Source organism: Oncorhynchus gorbuscha, unplaced genomic scaffold (genome assembly GCF_021184085.1).
Source record: "Oncorhynchus gorbuscha isolate QuinsamMale2020 ecotype Even-year unplaced genomic scaffold, OgorEven_v1.0 Un_scaffold_2156, whole genome shotgun sequence".
Lineage (NCBI taxonomy): Eukaryota > Metazoa > Chordata > Actinopteri > Salmoniformes > Salmonidae > Oncorhynchus > Oncorhynchus gorbuscha.
In genome coordinates, this window is record NW_025746736.1 from 38553 (window position 1) to 52184 (window position 13632).

At 44.9% G+C, this 13632-nt stretch overlaps 1 pseudogene; it reads left to right on the plus strand.

Annotated features, from left to right (window-relative positions):
• LOC124025066 overlaps window positions 1-13632 on the plus strand; it is a 55506-nt pseudogene that overhangs the window by 13990 nt on the left and 27884 nt on the right.

A 13632-nucleotide genomic window follows, 5' to 3' on the forward strand; every position in this document is an offset into this window, starting at 1 on the left:
GATGATGTGGTTATTCACTGTGTAGTGTGTTATGGATGGATGATGTGTGTGTTAATTCACGGTTCTCGCTGATCCTTCCAGGTCCTCTTCCAAATGACTCCCTCAGGCCTGAAGACTGTTTCACTGCAGCCACAGGCCTGAAGACTGTTTCACTGCAGCCACAGGCCTGAACAACAGCCAGTCATGACATCAAGCATAGGGTCGGGCACAACACACACTGTCCCCTACTGTTGTACTCATTCAGAAATACCAGCCGTTACTCCCTCCTACCCACTGACTAGGATAACACTTCTTCAGAACTACAACACCTCTCTCTCTCTCTCTCTCTCTCTCTCTCTCTCTCTCTCTCTCTCTCTCTCTCTCTCTCTCTCTCTCTCTCTCTCTCTCTCTCTCTCTCTTCTCTCTCAGGCCTGAAGACTCTTCTCTCTCTCTCTCTCTCTCTCTCTCTCTCTGTCTACCTCTTTTCTCTCTCTCTCTCTGTCTCTCTCTCTCTCTGTCTCTCTCTCTCTGTCTCTCTCTTTCTACCTCTTTCTCTCTCTGTCTCTCTCTCTCTCTCTCTCTCTGTCTCTCTCTTTCTACCTCTTTCTCTGTCTCTCTCTCTCTCTCTCTCTCTCTCTCTCTCTCTCTCTCTCTCTCTCTCTCTCTCTCTCTCTCTCTCTCTCTCTCTCTCTCTCTCTCTCTCTCTTTCTCTCTCTCACAATCTCTCTTTCTCTCTTTCTACCTCTTTCTCTCTCTTTCTCTCTCTCTCTCTCACACACGTACACACACACACAGGATGCCATATTGTTAAATGTTATAATAACTATTTCCAGGCGATTTATTTCAAACATAATCCTAACATAAGCCTTTTCCTTTCTCAGGGATGATTCTAGCATCTTCGACGGGTCGATGGATGAAGATGACAAGGACAAAGCAAAACGGTTAGACATCACCGCCATGACATCACCGCCATGACATCACTGCCGTGACATCACCGCCATGACATCACCACATCACCGCCGTGACATCACCACATCACCGCCGTGACATCACCGCCATGACATCACCACATCACCGCCATGACATCACCACATCACCGCCATGACATCACCGCCATGACATCACCGCCGTGACATCACCGCCGTGACATCACCACATCACCGCCGTGACATCACCACATCACCGCCATGACATCACCGCCATGACCTCACCGCCATGACATCACCGCCATGACATCACCACCTCACCGCAATGACCTCACCGCCATGACCTCACCGCCATGACATCACCGCCATGACATCACCACATCACCGCCATGACATCACCACCATGACCTCACCGCCATGACATCACCACCATGACCTCACCACCATGACCTCACCGCCATGACATCACCACCATGACCTCACCACCATGACCTCACCGCCATGACATCACCACCATGACCTCACCACCATGACCTCACCGCCATGACATCACCACCATGACCTCACCACCATGACCTCACCACCATGACATCACCACCATGACCTCACCACCATGACCTCACCACCATGACCTCACCACCATGATATCACCACCATGACATCACCACCATGACCTCACCACCATGATATCACCACCATGATATCACCACCATGACATCACCACCATGACCTCACCACCATGATATCACCACCATGACATCACCACCATGATATCACCACCATGATATCACCACCATGACATCACCACCATGACCTCCAAATCACAACTAACACTAAAGCCCTGATCAGCTGAAACAGGCCTAACACACAGCTGATTCACATAACTAATCACTTAGGCCATGATCAGCTGAAACGGGACTAACACACAGCTGATTCACATAACTAATCACTTAGTCCCGTTTCAGCTGAAACAGGACTAACACACAGCTGATTCACATAACTAATTACTTAGTCCCGTTTCAGCTGAAACAGGACTAACACACAGCTGATTCACATAACTAATCACTTAGGCCCTGATCAGCTGAAACAGGACTAACACACAGCTGATTCACATAACTAATCACTTAGTCCCTGATTAGCTGAAACGGGACTAACACACAGCTGATTCACATAACTAATCACTTAGGCCCTGATTAGCTGAAACAGGACTAACACACAGCTGATTCACATAACTAATCACTTAGGCCCTGATTAGCTGAAACAGGACTAACACACAGCTGATTCACATAACTAATCACTTAGTCCCGTTTCAGCTGAAACAGGACTAACACACAGCTGATTCACATAACGAATCACTTAGTCCCGTTTCAGCTAAGCAGGGACTAACACATAGCTGATTCACATAACTAATCACTTAGGCCCTGATCAGCTGAAACGGGACTAACACACAGCTCATTCACATAACTAATCACTTAGGCCCTGATTAGCTGAAACGGGACACGGTGCCATTCAGTGAGACTGATGGATAGATAATTGTAACTACCCAACTGATAAAAAGGGCTAGTGACTCTCCATTCCATTCTTCATTGAAAGTATATTCCATTGTAATCTGTAATCTATTGTAATCCACAGCGTGTCCCGTAACAAGTCGGAGAAGAAGAGACGAGACCAGTTCAATGTCCTCATCAAGGAGCTGGGCACCATGTTGCCTGGCATCACACGCAAGATGGACAAGTCCACCATCCTGCAGAAGAGCATCGACTTCCTGTGTAAACACAACGGTACCCGCCCCCTTTCTGTTTCTACTTCCTGTTGTTGTGATGAATGTAAACAAACGAAACTGTTGCTTTTGAGAGCCATGGACATATAACTTAAATGTAAATTATTCTTGAGTATTATCATGAATACTTACATTATTGAGGAGTGTACACTGAGGATATGAGGAGCAAATTGTGTTTTTAAAATAGTATTTTAGGTACTGGCGAAGGTCCCTTTGTGATTTTATCAGGATCAGAAAGTTGACTGTATTGTATAAATGGTGTATTCGGATGTATAATTTCTATATAGTATATTGTGTGTATTCTCATGTATATTTCTAAACACTGTGATATGTATGTGTCTCTAACAGAGATCTCTGCTCAGTCTGAGTCCAGTGAGATCAGACAGGACTGGAAACCTCCGTTCCTTAGCAACGAGGAGTTCACCCAGCTCATGCTGGAGGTGAGATACACACCATTACCCTACGATTACTACTACTGTACTACCCTACTAATACTACTACAATACTACCCTACTATTACTACTACTGTACTACCCTACTAATAGTTCTACAATACTACCCTACTATTACTAATATTACTACAGTATTACCCTACTATTACTACTACTACAGTACTACCCTACTATTACTAATACTACTACTACAATACTACCCTACTATTACTAATATTACTACAGTATTACCCTACTATTATTCCTACAGAACTACCCTACTATTACTACTACTACTACAGTACTACCCTACTACTACTACAGTACTACCCTACTATTACTAATATTACTACAGTACTACCCTATTATTACTACTACAGTACTACCCTACTATTACTAATATTACTACAGTACTACCCTATTATTACTACTACAGTACTACCCTATTATTACTACTACAGTACTACCCTACTATTACTACTACTAGTACTACTACTATTACTACTACTAGTACTACTACTATTACTACTACTAGTACTACCCTACTATTACTACTACAGCACTGCCCTACTATTACTACTACAGTACTACCCTACTATTACTACTACAGTACTACCCTACTATTACTACTACAGTACTACCCTACTATTACTACTACAGTACTACTACAGTACTACCCTACTATTACTACTACTACAGTACTACCCTACTATTACTACTACAGTACTACCCTACTATTACTACTACAGTACTACTACAGTACTACCCTAATATTACTACTACTACAGTACTACCCTACTATTACTACTACAGTACTACCCTACTATTACTACTACAGTACTACCCTACTATTACTACTACAGTACTACCCTACTATTACTACTACAGTACTACTACAGTACTACCCTACTATTACTACTACAGTACTACCCTACTAATACTACTATTACTACTACAATACTACCCTACTATTACTACTACAGTACTACCCTACTATTACTACTACTAGTACTACTACTACAGTACTACCCTACTATTACTACTACAGTACTACTCTACTATTACTACTACAGTACTACCCTACTATTACTACTACAGTACTACCCTACTATTACTACTACAGTACTACCCTACTATTACTACTACAGTACTACCCTACTATTACTACTACAGTACTACCCTACTATTACTACTACAGTACTACTACAGTACTACCCTACTATTACTACTACAGTACTACCCTACTAATACTACTATTACTACTACAATACTACCCTACTATTACTACTACAGTACTACCCTACTATTACTACTACTAGTACTACTACTACAGTACTACCCTACTATTACTACTACAGTACTACTCTACTATTACTACTACAGTACTACCCTACTATTACTACTACAGTACTACCCTACTATTACTACTACAGTACTACCCTACTATTACTACTACTACAGTACTACCCTACTATTACTACTACTACAGTACTACCCTACTATTACTACTACTACAGTACTACACTACTAGTACTACTACAGTACTACCCTACTATTAGTACTACAGTACTACCCTACTATTACTACTACAGTACTACCCTACTATTACTACTACTACAGTACTACTCTACTATTACTACTACTACAGTACTACTCTACTAGTACTACTACAGTACTACCCTACTAGTACTACTACAGTACTACCCTACTAGTACTACTACAGTACTACCCTACTATTACTACTACTACAGTACTACTCTACTAGTACTACTACAGTACTACCCTACTAGTACTACTACAGTACTACCCTACTATTACTACTACTACAGTACTACCCTACTATTACTACTACAGCACTGCCCTACTATTACTACTACAGTACTACAGTACTACCCTACTATTACTACTACTACAGTACTACCCTACTATTATTACTACCCTACTATTACAACTACAGTACTACCCTACTATTACTACTACTACAGTACTACTCTACTAGTACTACTACAGTACTACCCTACTATTACTACTACAGTACTACCCTACTATTACTACTACTACAGTACTACCCTACTATTACTACTACGACAGTACTACCCTACTATTATTACTACAGTACTACCCTACTATTACTACTACAGTACTACCCTACTATTACTACTACTAGTACTACTACTATTACTTCAGTACTACCCTACTATTACTAATACTAATACTATTACTATACTTACTATATTACTACAGTCACAGCGATAATGACAGACTGGTTACAGTCGTATTAACTAAAGTGTAATGTTGTGTTGTAGGCTCTGGATGGATTCTTCATAGCGATAATGACAGACTGGTTACAGTCGTATTAACTAAAGTGTAATGTTGTGTTGTAGGCTCTGGATGGATTCTTCATAGCGATAATGACAGATGGGAACATCATCTACGTCTCTGAGAGCGTCACCTCCTTGCTGGAACACCTGCCGGTGAGTCGGACTGTCTGTGTTTCGATTCGTACCACAATACTATTGGACAGAAGGGTTTGGTTCCAATGCATAGAACCACAATACTATTGGACAGAAGGGTTTGGTTCCAATGCCTGGAACCACAATACTATTGGACAGAAGGGTTTGATTCCAATGCATAGAACCACAATACTATTGGACAGAAGGGTTTGGTTCCAATGCATAGAACCACAATACTATTGGACAGAAGGGTTTGGTTCCAATGCATAGAACCACAATACTATTGGACAGAAGGGTTTGGTTCCAATGCATAGAACCACAACAATACTATTGGACAGAAGGGTTTGGTTCCAATGCCTAGAACCACAATACAATTGGACAGAAGGGTTTGGTTCCAATGCGTAGTACCAAGAGCAGCATTATCTGATATAATTTGACCAGGTAAGTTGACTGAGAACACATGATCACATGATCATTTACAGCAACGACCTGGGGAAGAGTTACAGGGGATAAATGAGCCAATAGGAAGCTGGGGAAGAGTTACAGGGGATAAATGAGCCAATAGGAAGCTGGGGATGATTAGGTAGCCATGATGGTATGAGGGTCAGATTGAGAGTTTAGCCAGGATACCGGGTTAACACCCCTACTCTTACGATGAGAACCATGGGATCTTTAGTGACCACGGAGAGCCAGGACACCGGGGTTAACACCCCTACTCTTACGATGAGTACCATGGGATCTTTAGTGACCACGGAGAGTCAGGACACCGGGGTTAACACCCCTACTCTTACGATGAGTACCATGGGATCTTTAGTGACCACGGAGAGTCAGGACACCGGGGTTAACACCCCTACTCATACGATGAGTAGCATGGTGACCACAGAGAGTCAGGACACCTATTTAACGTCCCATCCGAACGACGGCACCCTACACAGGGCAATGTCCCCAATCACTGCTCTGGGGCATTATTATAAAAAATAAGACCAGAAGAAAGAGTGCCTCCTACTGGCCCTTCAACACCACTTCCAGTAGCATCTGGTCTCCCATCCAGGGACCAATCAGGACCGACCCTGCTTAGCTTCTGAAGCAAGCCAGCAGTGGTGTACCGGGTGGTCTCCCATCCAGGGACCAATCAGGACCGACCCTGCTTAGCTTCTGAAGCAAGCCAGCAGTGGTGTACCGGGTGGTCTCCCATCCAGGGACCAATCAGGACCGACCCTGCTTAGCTTCTGAAGCAAGCCAGCAGTGGTATACATGGTGGTGTGCTGCTGGCATGCAGTTGACTAATTACAATTAATTTCTTATTCGTTTCCTACTTAAAAATGTCCTTGGATGTTTGAAAGTGTACAATAAAAATGTTTCTATACCTTCAGTTGTGTTGAACTCAACGTTGTGTGTGTGCGTGCGTGCGTGCGTGCGTGTCTGTGTGTGCGTGTGCGTCTGTGTGTGTGTGTGTGTGTGTGTGTGTATATGTGTGCGTGTGTGTGTGCTCGTTCCCCAGTCGGACCTGCAGGACCAGAACCTGTTAAACTTCCTCCCTCTGGATGAACACTCAGAGGTGTACAAGGCTCTCTCCAAACACCCCTCCGACCCCGAGAGCCTCGGACCAGAGTACCACAAGAGTGAGTAACACCCAATCACATTGCCACCTTATTGGCTGCTGGCCTATCACGTCGCTTCTTATACACTGCCGTCCAATCAGATCACTTGTTATACACTGCTAGCAGTCATCTGCAAATATAATCGGCCATGTTGTATCTGTAAAAAAATCTGGAAACACTGTAAAAAATGTTTTTAAGAGAAATGATTGCAAAGTAGTTAAGGTTGGTGTTCGTTGTGTTTGGTATTTTAATCGTGATTGTTTTGTTTTTTTATTTTTATAGCGAAGAACCAGCTGGAGTTTTGTTGCCACGTGTTGAGGGGAACCATCGACCCTAAAGAACCTGCCGTCTATGAACACGTCAAATTCATCGGCAACTTCAAGTCGCTGAACGACGGTGAGCGTCTGGTTTCACTAGAAAAGCAAACTGGGCTTGTTTTATCAGCTGGAGAACAGAATAAACAGCTGTTAGTTTGATCATTTGTTCTGGTTTCTACTCACGGTAACGCCCTCCTCTCTCCTCTCCTCTCCTCTCCTCTTTTCTTCTCTCCTCTCCTCTCCTCTTTTCTCCTCTCCTCTCCTCTCCTCTTTTCTTCTCTCCTCTCCTCTCCTCTCCTCTCCTCTCCTCTCCTCTCCTCTCCTCTCCTCTCCTCTCCTCTCCTCTCCTCTCCTCTCCTCTCCTCTCCTCTCCTCTCCTCTCCTCTCGTCTCTCTCCTCCTCCTCTCTTCTCTCCTCTCCTCCTCTCTCCTCTCCTCCTCCTCTCCTCTCCTCTCCTCTCCTCTCCTCTCCTCTCCTCTCCTCTTTTCTTCTCTCTCTCTCTCCTCTCCTCTCGTCGTCTCGTCTCGTCTCGTCTCTCTCCTCTCTCTCCTCTCCTCTCCTCTCTCCTCTCCTCTCCTCTCCTCTCTTTCTTCTCTCCTCTCCTCCTCTCGTCTCTCTCCTCCCTCTCCTCTCTCTCTCTCCTCTCCTCTCCTCCCTCTCCTCTCGTCTCTTTTCTTCTCTCCTCTCTCTCTCGTCTCTCTAGTCCCCAACACCACCAGGAATGGTTTAGCAGGAGTGTTACAGAGATCCCTACAACCTGCCTTTGATGACCTGGTCTCCTTCGTAGCCACCCTCAGGCTGGCTAAACCACAGTTCATCAAGGTGACTCACCTCCACACACACACTCACACACACTCCTCACTTCTCACACACACTCCACACACACACACACACTCACTCACACACACACTCACACACACACACACACACACACACACTCACACTAGTGCTGAGCAATTACTGCTTCTTGAGGTCGGTTCGGTTTCGGTTCGATTAATGAAAAAATAATCCTGGTTTTTCGATTTCAATAATTTATTTCAAAACATTAATAATATATGCCATTTAGCAGACGCTTTTATCCAAAGCGACTTACAGTCATGTGTGCATACATTCTACGTATGGGTGGTCCCGGGGATCGAACCCACTACCCTGGCGTTACAAGCGCCATGCTCTACCAAATGCACTATGCATTATGTGGGTTGAACTCTGTAACAATACAGAAGTCCCATGATGCTTAGTGACGGTCCATTACTGCTTATCACTTATTAACCATTAGATATTCACACTACTTTACTTTAATTAAATATTTAAGTTCTGTATATCACATGTGTTTTATTTGAAGCTTTTAGTATTTCATTCCAAGTCATTGTATAATAATAATAATATATGCCATTTAGCAGACGCTTTTATCCAAAGCGACTTACAGTCATGTGTGCATACATTCTACGTATGGGTGGTCCCGGGGATCGAACCCACTACCCTGGCGTTACAAGCGCCATGCTCTACCAACTGAGCTACAGAAGGACCACATTGTCTCGTCTCAACAGAGCTGCTGTCTGACAAAAACAATATTTTAATATTTATTCATAGTAAACAAGGTATTATATAATGACTGCTGAATATCAACTATCAATCACTTAGATCCTGTATTTCCAGGTAGCGATACCTCACGAAGAAACTGCTCTTGATCGCACGTTTTTCTCTCTTCTCTAGGCGTGCAAAAGGATTATGGTCATTGTAGTTAATTACCATGTTTTTTGCACTAAACTATGTAGAATATTGGCATGTTGAAAACTACAACTCCCTACTATAACGTACAGGTCGGGCTTGATCTGATTTATCTCTAGAAAAACTACGCCTTGAGCTACATAAAAAAAAACTGAACGAAATGCGATTCAAAAATTGAACCAACGTTGGTCAGTTAGTTGTTTTAAAATATCAAAATGAACCAACATTTTGGTTAATAATCACTCAGCACACACACACACACACACACACACAACACACACACACACACACAATACATACACACACACACACACACACACACACACACACACACACACACACACACACACACACACATTCACACACACACACAAAATGAAGTAACAGAGAGTTGATGGTGAAGCCTATTTAACAAACAGTATTTAAACGTAACAAAGCTACACCTGCATATAGATATTTTTCTATATTATATACACTCACCGGACAGTTTATTAGGTACACCACCCTGTTCATTAAAATGAGTCATCCTACAGACAGTGAGTCATGACCGGGGCCTGCTATATAAACCAGGCAGACAGGCTTCATATGTAGTGTTCAGTTACTGTTCTATATCGAACTTCAGAATGGGCAGAACTATATGTAGAGTCTTTGCGGTGTGATCTATATGTAGGGAGTTGGATCCAGTATCAGAAACGGACGCCCACCTGGGCTTTTCACGACTGTGTCTAGCGTTTATGAAGTATCAAAACGAGGAACGTCCAATCAGCAGCAGTCCTGTGGGTAAAAACAGCTGGTTGATGAGAGAGGTCCAAGGAGAATGGTAGGAATGGTTGGAGCTAACAGGAGGGACTACAACCAACAGTAGGTGGAGCTAACAGGAGGGCCACTACAACCAACAGTAGGTGGAGCTAACAGGAGGGCCACTACAACCAACAGTAGGTGGAGCTAACAGGAGGGCCACTACAACCAACAGTAGGTGGAGCTAACAGGAGGGCCACTACAACCAACAGTAGGTGGAGCTATATGTAGGGATACAACCAACAGTAGGTGGAGCTAACAGGAGGGCCACTACAATATGAAGGTGGAGCTAACAGTAGGGATACAACCAACAGTAGGTGGAGCTAACAGGAGGGACTACAAGTATCTAGTAGGTGGAGCTAACAGGAGGGTATCTACCAACAGTAGGTGGATCTATACAGGAGGGACAACCAACAGTAGGTGGAGCTATATGGAGGGATACAACCAACAGTAGGTTGAGCTACCAGGAGGGCCACTACAACCAACAGTAGGTGAAGAGCTAACAGGAGGGACTACAACCAACTATAGGTGGAGCTAACAGGAGGGTACTACAACCAAGGGTAGGTGGAGCTATATGGAGGGCCACTGACAACCAACAGTAGGTGGAGCTAACAGGAGGGCCACTACAACCAACAGTAGGTGGAGCTAACAGGAGGGCCACTATGTAGGGACAGTAGGTGGAGCTAACAGGAGGGCCACTACAACCAACAGTATTGAGCTAATGGAGGGATACAACCAACAGTAGGTGAGGACATGAGGGTATCTATACAGTAGGGAGCTAACAGGAGGGGTATCTACATGTAGGGATAGAAGTGGAGCTATACAGGAGGGCCACTACAACCAACAGTATGGAGCTAACAGGAGGGATACAACCAACAGTATCTATACAGGAGGGATACAACCTATATGTAGGTGGAGCTAACAGGAGGGATACAACCAACAGTAGGTGGAGCTAACAGGAGGGACTACAACCAACAGTATGTAGGAGATATGAAGTATCTACAGGAGGGCCAGTACAACCAACAGTAGGTATGAGCTATCAGGAGGGCCATACAAGTAACTATAGGTGATAGAAGTATCTATAGGTGGAGATAGGAAGGCCATACAACCAACAGTAGGTAGCTATACAGGAGGGCCACTACAACCAACAGTAGGTGGAGCTAACAGGAGGGTACTACAACCAACAGTAGGTGGAGCTAACAGGAGGGCCATACAACCAACAGTAGGTTTAGCTGATAGGAGGGTATACTATATGTAGTGATATACAGGAGGGCCATACAACCAACATATGGAGCTGATAGGAGTATCTAACCAACAGATAGGTGGAGTATATATATGTAGGGGTGGATAACACTACAACCAACAGTAGGTGGAGCTAATGGAGGGATACTACAACCAACAGTAGGTGGATAACAGGATACTACAACCAATAGTAGGTAGCTAACAGGAGGGCCACTACAACCAACAGTAGGTGGAGCTAACAGGAGGGCCAATACAACCAACAGTAGGTGGAGCTAACAGGAGGGCCACTACAACCAACAGTAGGTGGAGCTAACAGGAGGGCCACTACAACCAACAGTAGGTGGAGCTAACAGGAGGGCCACTACAACCAACAGTAGGTGGAGCTAACAGGTATACAACCAACAGTAGGTGGAGTATCTACAGGAGGGACTATGAAACCAACAGTAGGTGGAGCTAACAGGAGGGATACAACCAACTATATGTAGGTGATAGGAGTACAGTAGGTAGCTAACAGGAGGGCCACTACAAGTAACTATATGGAGTAACAGGAAGTATCTACAACCAACAGTAGGTAGCTAACAGGAGGCCACTACAACCAACAGTAGGTGGAGCTAACAGGAGGTACTACAACCAACAGTAGGTGGAGCTAACAGGAGGGCCACTACAACCAACAGTAGGTGGAGCTAACAGGAGGGTACTACAACCAACAGTAGGTGGATAACAGGAGGGCCACTACAACCAACAGTAGGTGGAGCTAACAGGAGGGCCACTCAACCAACAGTAGGTGGAGCTAACAGGAGGGATACTACAACCAACAGTAGGTGGATAACAGGAGGGCCACTATCAACCAACAGTAGGTGGAGCTAACAGGAGGGTATATACCAACAGTAGGTGGAGCTAACAGGAGGGCCACTACAACCAACAGTAGGTGGAGCTAACAGGAGGGCCACTACAACCAACAGTAGGTGGAGCTAACAGGAGGGCCACTACAACCAACAGTAGGTGGAGCTAACAGGAGGGCCACTACAACCAACAGTAGGTGGAGCTAACAGGAGGGCCACTACAACCAACAGTAGGTGGAGCTAACAGGAGGGCCACTACAACCAACAGTAGGTGGAGCTAACAGGACTACAACCAACAGTCACAGGACGGCATACAACCAACAGTAGGTGGAGCTAACAGGAGGGCCATACAACCAACAGTAGGTGGAGCTAACAGGAGGGCCACTACAACCAACAGTAGGTGGAGCTAACAGGAGGGCCACCAACCAACAGTAGGTGGAGCTCAACAGAGGCTGCAACAGTAGGTCTGACAACCAACAGTAGGTTTTAACAGGAGGGCCACTACAACCAACAGTAGGTGGAGCTAACAGGAGGGCCACTACAACCAACAGTAGGTGGAGCTAACAGGATCACTACAACCAACAGTGTGGATTAACAGGAGGGCCACTACAACCAACAGTAGGTGGAGCTAACAGGAGGGTCACTACAACCTATTAACAGAGGAGGGCCACTCAACCAACAGTAGGTGGAGCTAACAGGAGGGCCACTACAACCAACAGTAGGTGGAGCTAACAGGAGGGCCACTACAACCAACAGTAGGTGGAGCTAACAGGAGGGCCACTACAACCAACAGTAGGTGGAGCTAACAGGAGGGCCACTACAACCAACAGTAGGTGGAGCTACAACCAACAGGAGGGCCACTAAAACCAACAGTAGGTGGAGCTAACAGGAGGGCCACTACAACCAACAGTAGGTGGAGCTAACAGGAGCCACTACAACCAACAGTTGTTTTAAAATATCAAAACAACCAACAGTAGGTGGAGCTAACAGGAGGGCCACTACAACCAACAGTAGGTGGAGCTAACAGGAGGGCCACTACAACCAACAGTAGGTGGAGCTAACAGGACGGCCACTACAACCAACAGTAGGTGGAGCTAACAGGAGGGCCACTACAACCAACAGTAGGTGGAGCTAACAGGAGGGCCACTACAACCAACAGTAGGTTGATGAGAGAGGTCCAAGGTGAATGGTAGGAATGAAAAAAACAAGCAAATGACGAGGCAGTACAACAGTGGTGTGCAGAACGGCATCTCGGAACGCACCACTTGCTGGTCCTTGTCAAGGACGGGCTGTTGCAGCAGACGACCAAATCAAATGTATTTATAAAGCCCTTCGTACGTCAGCTGCTATCTCAAAGTGCTGTACAGAAACCCAGCCTGAAACCCCCAAACAGCAAGCAATACAGGTGTAGAAGCACGGTGGCTAGGAAAAACTCCCTAGAAAGGCCAGAAATCGAAGAAGAAACCTAGAGAGGAACCAGGCTCTGAGGGGTGGCCAGTCCTCTTCTGGCTGTACTGGGTAGAGAGGAACCAGAC